A 7778-nucleotide genomic window follows, 5' to 3' on the forward strand; every position below is an offset into this window, starting at 1 on the left:
GGGTCGGGGCGAAGCGACGGCGGCTCCTGTGTGCCTGGGGGACGCTGCGCTGTCACGAGCCGAGAAGGGACGGCTGTTCGGGAGGAGACCGCTGCTCAGGTGTGTGGCTCGGGGCTCTGCCTTCGGGATTTTCAGTGCGTACCGAGTCCTCTTTCCCGTTTGTGGGCCAGGAAGATGTTTGTCGCTTCCTTAAGAAATGTGATTTGAAACTAGTTGTGCGTTGAGGTATTTTCTGGAGGCATTGGCTTTCAACTGCTAGTCTTTGTAGTCACGTAGTTACTACTTATGCAGACGTGAAGCCACATGAAAGTGGGTGTGAGAGCAGATGCTCTTCTTGGTGCGTTGTTTGACCATTTGGTGAGACACCCAGAGTGCTAAAACAGCCCTGGTCACCAGGAGCCCACTTTGTCCTGGCGTTACTGCCTGACCTGCAGCACTGCTTACATGCTTGTTCATAATCACCCATCTGCTGGAGCAACGGCTCTGCTTCCAGTTGCTAAATACATGGCATTTACCCTCATCTCAGAGACTTTGCTGTTTGCTGGCCCAGCAGATTGCATTGTTTCTTGAAATATATACACCTTTTGTTTTTTTTCTCTCTTTAGCAAGGTGTTGTAGCTGGGGCATTGGAGACTTGCTGTCCTGAAAAAGAAGAGGAAGCTCCATTTGTCTGGGCAGTTAGAAAGGACAGTGCACAGTCAGAGAATTGAGTGAGACAGTGTGGGTGAGGTGCTATGCTCGCTGTAATGAGAAGTTGGTATCTTCCTCAATCACCAAACCCATGGAAAAGAAAACATGCATGCATAGTGTTACATGGGAAGGTTTCCCTGAGCTTGTTACCAGGAAATAGAACATGCAAAGAACAGTAATTGCAAGAAAAGTAGTGTATGTATTAGCGGGGTTCATAACTTAGGGATGTCAAAATTTTCTTATTTGAATCTTAGCAAAAGCCTATCTACGTATATTTTTTTCAACGTGATTTACTCTGACTATAGTAGGTTTAAAGTTTAAAGACATTGTTTCCAAAGTCACATTACTCTTTTGCTCTTCAAAGAAAGTCTAATCTGTACTCAAGAGTAGCACAACTTTTGCAGTTATGAAGACAAGTGAGGTCTTTAGGAGTACTACTGAAAAGCAAGTTGAAACTTAAACTATAGTTTCGTTGCTTTTCAGAACAACCTTATGTGTTTGTGCTTGGTATCAGTGTGGACTAAACTGCTCGTGAACTGGATGGGAATTTGTATGGAGCAAGTTTTAGATTCCTCAAGGTTTTGTCATTTAATCTTTCTGAAAAGGTCTTCCTCTTTCCCAGGAGAAATCTGAAAGGTAGGAGTAAGAGTATAGATGGAGTATGAAATTCATTTCTTCCTGTTTCAAGTTGAGGATTTCATTGACTGTTGAGGCACTGAGACTTGAAACATCCGGTGAGGTGGAGGCTTGACTTGGAATTGATCTTCTTTTACTGAGCTCTGAAAGATCTGAAAGATCATGAAAACTTCCTTTGCTTTTTGGTGCCCTCTTCTGATTTCCATTTGTCAAAATGTCTAAAGCCAAGTCGTTTTTCTTCAACAGCAGTAAAATTCTAACAGCAGCTATTTAAAAACAGTGGGAGAGAAGAAGGAAATCTGTTGCACCTTAATGATGCCTTTTGCTGATTGCTGTCCAACCAGTTTGCCTGGATTGCACTGGAACTATTCCTCACTTAGAAAAATAGTTACACAGAACTGCTTCATCAGAGTTCTTCTGTTGGCTTTCCATCTTTAAAAAGGCTGGTGATGCTCACCTTCCCTTCTCAGAAAAATAAGAAGCTTTTCAGCATTTCTGTCCTAAGAGCTTTTTACCTCCTAGATCATTTGCAGTAGCACTATCTTTTGCATTTATCACAACTTTTTAACTGAAAATAAATTAAAAAAAGGAAAACACAATTGTGCTTCATGTAGGCACTGTGACAATTACTGTATTTTATTTGCTGATTTTCTAAAGAGCCCTTTCATCTTGAAAGTCTTACTGTTTTATTCCTATCCCTGAAATCTCCTGATATCTCTGGCCTAGGCAAACTTGACAGTTGCACAAACTCAACTGTGTCCTCCTTCTGTTAGTCTTGTGCCTGTCACCTCAGCTCTGTTTATTTTTGTAGTACTGGCCAGTTTTTTCTTTTGCATTATCATAAGGATAAGTCATTGTATGAGCTGGGGTGAGAGTTCATAGTGCACCTTCTGATATTGCTGAGCAGATGCTCTGCCTGGCGATCTTCATCAATGCTTTAGGAAATGGTCTTTCCAGAAGGATGAAGAAAGATTGAGGTTTTCTTCCTTACTCAAATTATTTCCTTTCAGTCCTGCTAAGAACTCTTCTGTTTCTAGAATTTGAAATACAAAATACCTCTTGCCTAAACCCAGAGAATGAAGGCAAAAAGGAGTTTTCTTCTGAGCCTGTTTTTTTCTTTTTCCTCTGCCTTTTGCTGTAACCATAGAAATGGCTATTGTCATGCATAGTGTTTCTTGGTCACTACTGAAATTTTCATCTCAAGTTCTAGTTACATAATAACTTTCTCAGCTTTTGACAGTCTTTTCTGAAGAGCAGAGCCCAGTTATGTACCATTTTAAAAAATCTGAGGTGTGCCAAGTTTTAGTGGTAAACCATACACATGCTCACAAGGATAATTCTGTAGAGAAACTTTTGAACATCTACTCTGAAGTATTATTTGATTTGCTTTTTCCTGCTTCCACAGGAGAACGCTACTGAAAGCCTAGTGCATAACATTCAGTGAAGATCTTTTCCCACTTTACTTTGTGCTGCCTCAGAATCACAGAATGACTGTGGCTGGAAGGTGCCTATGTAGGCTGTCTGGGTGAATCCCTTCAGAGCTACCCAGAGCTGGTTGCTCCGGATCATATCCAGGTGGACTGAAAATCTCCAAGGAAGGGACTCCATAGACTCTCTGGGTAACATGTACCAGTGCTCTGTCACCTGCACAGCAAAGAAGGTCTTCCAGGTGTTCAGAGGGAACTTGCAGTGTGCCAGTTTATGTCCATTGCTTTTTGTCCTGGCACTGGACACCACTGAAAAGAGCCTGGCCCTGTATTCTTTGCATTCTACCTTCATATGTTTGTACACGTCTCTGAGCCGCCTTCTCTACAGGCTGAAAAATCCTAGCTCTCTTAGCCTCTCCTTGTAGGAGGGATGCTCCTATCCCTTTGTCATCTAAGTGACGCTTCAGTGGACTCTCTGTTTTGTACTGGGGAGCTCAGAACTGGAAACAGTAAACCATACTGTCTCTTAAGACTTCTGAACCTTAAGAGCTGCCTGACTGGGCTTCCTTTCAACCGCCTGAATTGTTTGAGCCAGCTCTCAGGTTTGGGAAAGTCTGTACTACTTTTCCAAGTTTTCATTAGGCCAAATTCACATTGCAGTAATGTTCCTTCATCAGGAAATTGTCTTGTGTGTATTCTGCTAGCCACGCATTCAAGTTGTCTATAGGTCACAAATCTGAAACTGAATGTGGGCTAGAAAAAAAATTGTGACATTTAAAATAATTACTGATAGGGAAGCTTGTCACTGGAGCCTAAGCAGGACTTACAAGTCTTCTTCTGACGCATCATTTGCAATAGTTGTCTTGAATGTTTGGGATCTAGGGTTTTAATTTGGTGTCTGGAGGATGTAAAGTGTATACGTCACTATTCAAATGTTTATTTTCTCACTGCATGCCCACTTTACATCCACTTCACTGCTGTGTTCCCAATCAGCAAACATAATTATTTTTTTTTAGTTCCTTCCTGTGGTGTCATGGTGCCTGATCCAGGTATTTTAGTATTCATAAGAACAGGTAAGATGTTGTTATGGAAGGTGGTGGGTTGAAGCAGGAGTTCTACATCCTGCTTAACACTGCAGAGGCTGAGCAAAAAGTGTTTTGTCATCTAGCTGTTCTAGCACACAGTTTTCAGCCACCCACTCATCCCCGTTTTCCCCCCCCCCCCCCCCAAAAAAAAAAGGAACAAAACAGAAATATGCTAACCAGCCACTAAAATTCATTGGGCATACTAGGTTACGCTGGCTCAAGATACTTATTGATGGTGTTTATTCTGCCAACTAAGATCTCTCTAGAGAGCTTTTGCCTCTAAAGGTGCATCATCTCAGTGTGATTTTGCTGGTAAATCTGTATGTAGACAGATCTTTTGTGATAAAGACCTGTGTCCAACTGGATTTTTTACTTTGTCTTGGAAAAAAAGCAGCAATTAGGCTTGGAAGTAATCTTATATGGTTTTAATCCCTTTTTTTTTTTGGCAATTCTTAGAACATTATTCTTAAATGTATCGCATATACTTGTTTTTTTTGTAGTACTTCTTTTCTAGATTTATTAAGGTCTAGAATATTGAGGGTGCATTTAAAGGAAATCTCAGTCTTTATGTATGAAGCTCATGAGCTTTTTGTTTGTTGTTTTAGAAGTTGATACAGTCATTTTTTTTCTCCCATTATTTTTTCACACACTTTTAATTTCTTGTTTAGGGCAAAGAGTGAGGAGGTGTTGGTTTGTCCCTTTTTCATCAATAGTCTTCATCTCATTCTTCCTCAGCTGTAGTGTCTGACATTCTTATGATTTCTCTGTGTACAATTAATGGAAGTTTGCTTTATGTATGTGGAAGGAGAGAGTGCATACTCCTATGAGCGTGTCTCGTCAAGGAGCATTTCATTGTCAAGAGGGAATACTAAGAAAAGCAGGAAATTCTAAGAGGGGACTCTCCAGGATGCCAAACGTGGCCAACAAATGGGAAGGGGGATGGAAACCAAACTAAAGCTGGTCAGTCAGTAGTAGGGAAAAATATGTGGGAATGCTTATTGCAGAGAGATTATGTGATCAAGTACTTTATCACATGGAATGATAAGGAAGAGCAAGAAGCAAATGAAACTGTACACAGAGATTCAAATCTGCCAGCCAAACTGAAATAAGAAGGACTAGAGAAGATCTAAAACCAGTCCGGTCAACCACACCATGAAGGAACTGCAGGCAAATAAGGACTTTGTAGCTGATAGGGATGCAAACTCAAGGCCCGGGCCGGAGACCCTGTGGAGCTGTGTGCTGGGAAGAGGAACGGGGGTGAGCAGAGAGTGGGTGGGCAGAAGAATGGTATGAAGGAGTCGGTTGTGTGCATCCACAGCGGGTCGGTTTGCTCGTCTGTATGAGACCTGCGTGTGGGCACTGTGGCCTGTCCTGTCTTCTCATTACATCCTTTCTTAATGAGCTCTCTGTGTGACCTCATGTTTCTGAAATATAATTTGGTTGTTCTTCAGGAATTAGGGAGCTATCACAAATTTGTTTTAGAAGAGTAATAAATAGATGACTACTTGCAGTTGATTAACTTGAAGATGTTTCAGTGCAGTCTGCAGTAAATGCTTCCTTCTAATGCTAGCTGCAAGATAATCTTGAAACATAGTTGTAATTCGCTCATCTAGAGATGCTTTATTTGTTTCTCACTGGCACAGAGTGAAGACGGTCCCAGCCCCAAGCGACAACGCCTTTCCCATTCAGTCTTTGACTATACGACGGCGTCACCAGCCTCATCACCGCCAATGCGACCATGGGATATGACATCAAATAGGCAGCCTCCTTTGGCTCGGCCCAACCAACACCACTTCTCAGGGGAACGATGCAACACACCTGCACGAAACAGAAGAAGGTAAACAGGCTGTAGAGACAGATAAACACTTTTGATTCTTCATGGCAGCTCAAGAGAAGTGTTTAGGCTGTATGCTGTGTTTAATACCATCAGTATTTCTGACTAGATCACATGGTAAATATTTTGATGTTTTCTTTGAGTTATAAATTGTTCTGAGCTGTAGTTGTGTGCTGCTGGCTCATGTCGAGATTTTTGTCCACCAATATCCACCAACACCTGAGCATTCTCTGCAGACCTGCTCTCAGTCTGATCATCATCCAGTCTGTGTTCATGTTTTGGATTGCCCCAAGCTTAGGCCTGCTGGCCATTTTAAAAAAATGTCTTGAAACTTCATTTTCATTTGGTTTTGGTTACTGAGAAGGGCTTGTGGCATTTATATAATCTCTAATCTTTTTAATGTGTTTCCAGTCCTCCTGTTCGACGTCAGAGAACTAGGAGAGATCGTTTGTCTCGACATAATTCCATTAGTCTGGATGAAAACTATCACCATCTCTCCTATGGACAGCAGCAAGCAATAGAAGAGCCCCGAGCTTTTCGCCCACCGAATGTATCTCCTCGTATTTTACGCCCAGCTGTTCATCCACCACAGCAGAATGCAGTGATGGTTGACATTCATGACCAGGTAAGAGGATTGGAGCACAAATGGTGGGATGTTGAAGTTATCTTTTTTTTTTTCTCCCCCCAAATGTTAAGATACCTCTCATTTCCAGATTAGTTGGCAGTGTTAGTCACTGCCAACATAACACTAAATTCTGTTTTACAGAGGGAGCTGTTTTTGGCATATGAAGCGCTAGAGTAGGCAGTAGGGGGAAAAAAAATGTCCGGTCCTAGTAAAGAAGATTGAAAGTTAACAACTTTCCTATGCACGTATTTCCTTTGTGCTGTATGCTCTGGCCCAGGTCTTTCAAACACGCTTCTTTTGCTTCTGAGGTTAATTTAACTTCTTTAAGATGTGATACAGTAAATTTCTACTTCACATGAAGTACCTCTTCTTAGCATTGGTATCTATAAATTATTGAAATATATTGTTCAGAAGTAGAATTCATAATGCCAATAATTGGTTGCTTACAAAACAGCAGTCATGATAGTATTGTTGTATAACCAAATAAGTCATCCAAACATAATCAGCTCCTCCTTAAAGCATATGGAAAAAAAAGAGAGATCTGCAGTTGGTCCAGAAAGCAAATAATTTCTGAGCAGGAGACAGGAATAGGCATAGAGTTTATAACTGAAGACCTCTAAAAGAAGTTGTTGTCTTTTGTTCAAATCAGCAGGCCGCAGTAGATGTGTTTTGGATTCTACGTGATCATGAACTGCTTGTCTGAATGTGCATTTCTCAAACTGCACATACATAGAATTCAAATTCTAACAACCCTACTTAAAACGTACTTGTATTCCATGCAGAAGCATACAACTGATGAATTATATTATGTATGCACAGCCGCAGAGGCCAAGTGCAGGAGTGGAAGCTAACCACCGTGCTAGCCATCTCACAACCTCACGTTCTGATAAACAATTTTACTGCTGCAGTATCTTAAAAAATCAAAACATGCTCTTGCTTTGTGTTGCAAGATTACATCATGACAATCATGGATAAGCAGTTGTTCCATTTGACTGCCTGTATCTTCCAAGCAACATCTGTGATCAGACTCACTGAGGTCCTCCATGGTGATATTTTATACTTCAGAGACAGAACCATTTTAAGAGGTTATTTTTTATTCTCATTTTGAGCATTTCCAAGTCACAGCCAGCATTACACTGTTTGCCTAACTTTTCTATCAGAGCTAGAACTATGTCAAATTCAGCCTCCCTCTGGAGAGGGATTTCTATCTACCATGATGCACAAGTTTAGCCTTTAAGTTCCATTCAGTGATCCGTGTTCCTGTTTTGACCTCTGTTTCTGACTACACAATACCAGTTCAGTAAATCAGCAGTCTTTAATTTAGTTATTCTCACCTCTTAATGAGTTGTTTGAATGGTTTCCACTTTAGCAGAACAAGGATAAAGAATGAGCTTCCCTGAAATAATTATTGTTCATAAATCCATGCTTCCTGACATTATGGCTTTTCAATTTTACCAGAGAATCCTTATTCAGTATTTACA

The 7778-nt window shown here is 41.0% G+C and overlaps 1 protein-coding gene across 1 annotated transcript in view; it reads left to right on the forward strand.

Moving 5' to 3' along the window:
* The window catches only part of CPLX1 (complexin 1), a 540694-nt gene that overhangs the window by 278732 nt on the left and 254184 nt on the right, over positions 1 to 7778 (forward strand). The gene's annotated exons all lie outside the window — the stretch shown is intronic.

This window comes from Meleagris gallopavo, chromosome Z, assembly GCF_000146605.3.
Source record: "Meleagris gallopavo isolate NT-WF06-2002-E0010 breed Aviagen turkey brand Nicholas breeding stock chromosome Z, Turkey_5.1, whole genome shotgun sequence".
In the NCBI taxonomy this organism is placed as follows: domain Eukaryota; kingdom Metazoa; phylum Chordata; class Aves; order Galliformes; family Phasianidae; genus Meleagris; species Meleagris gallopavo.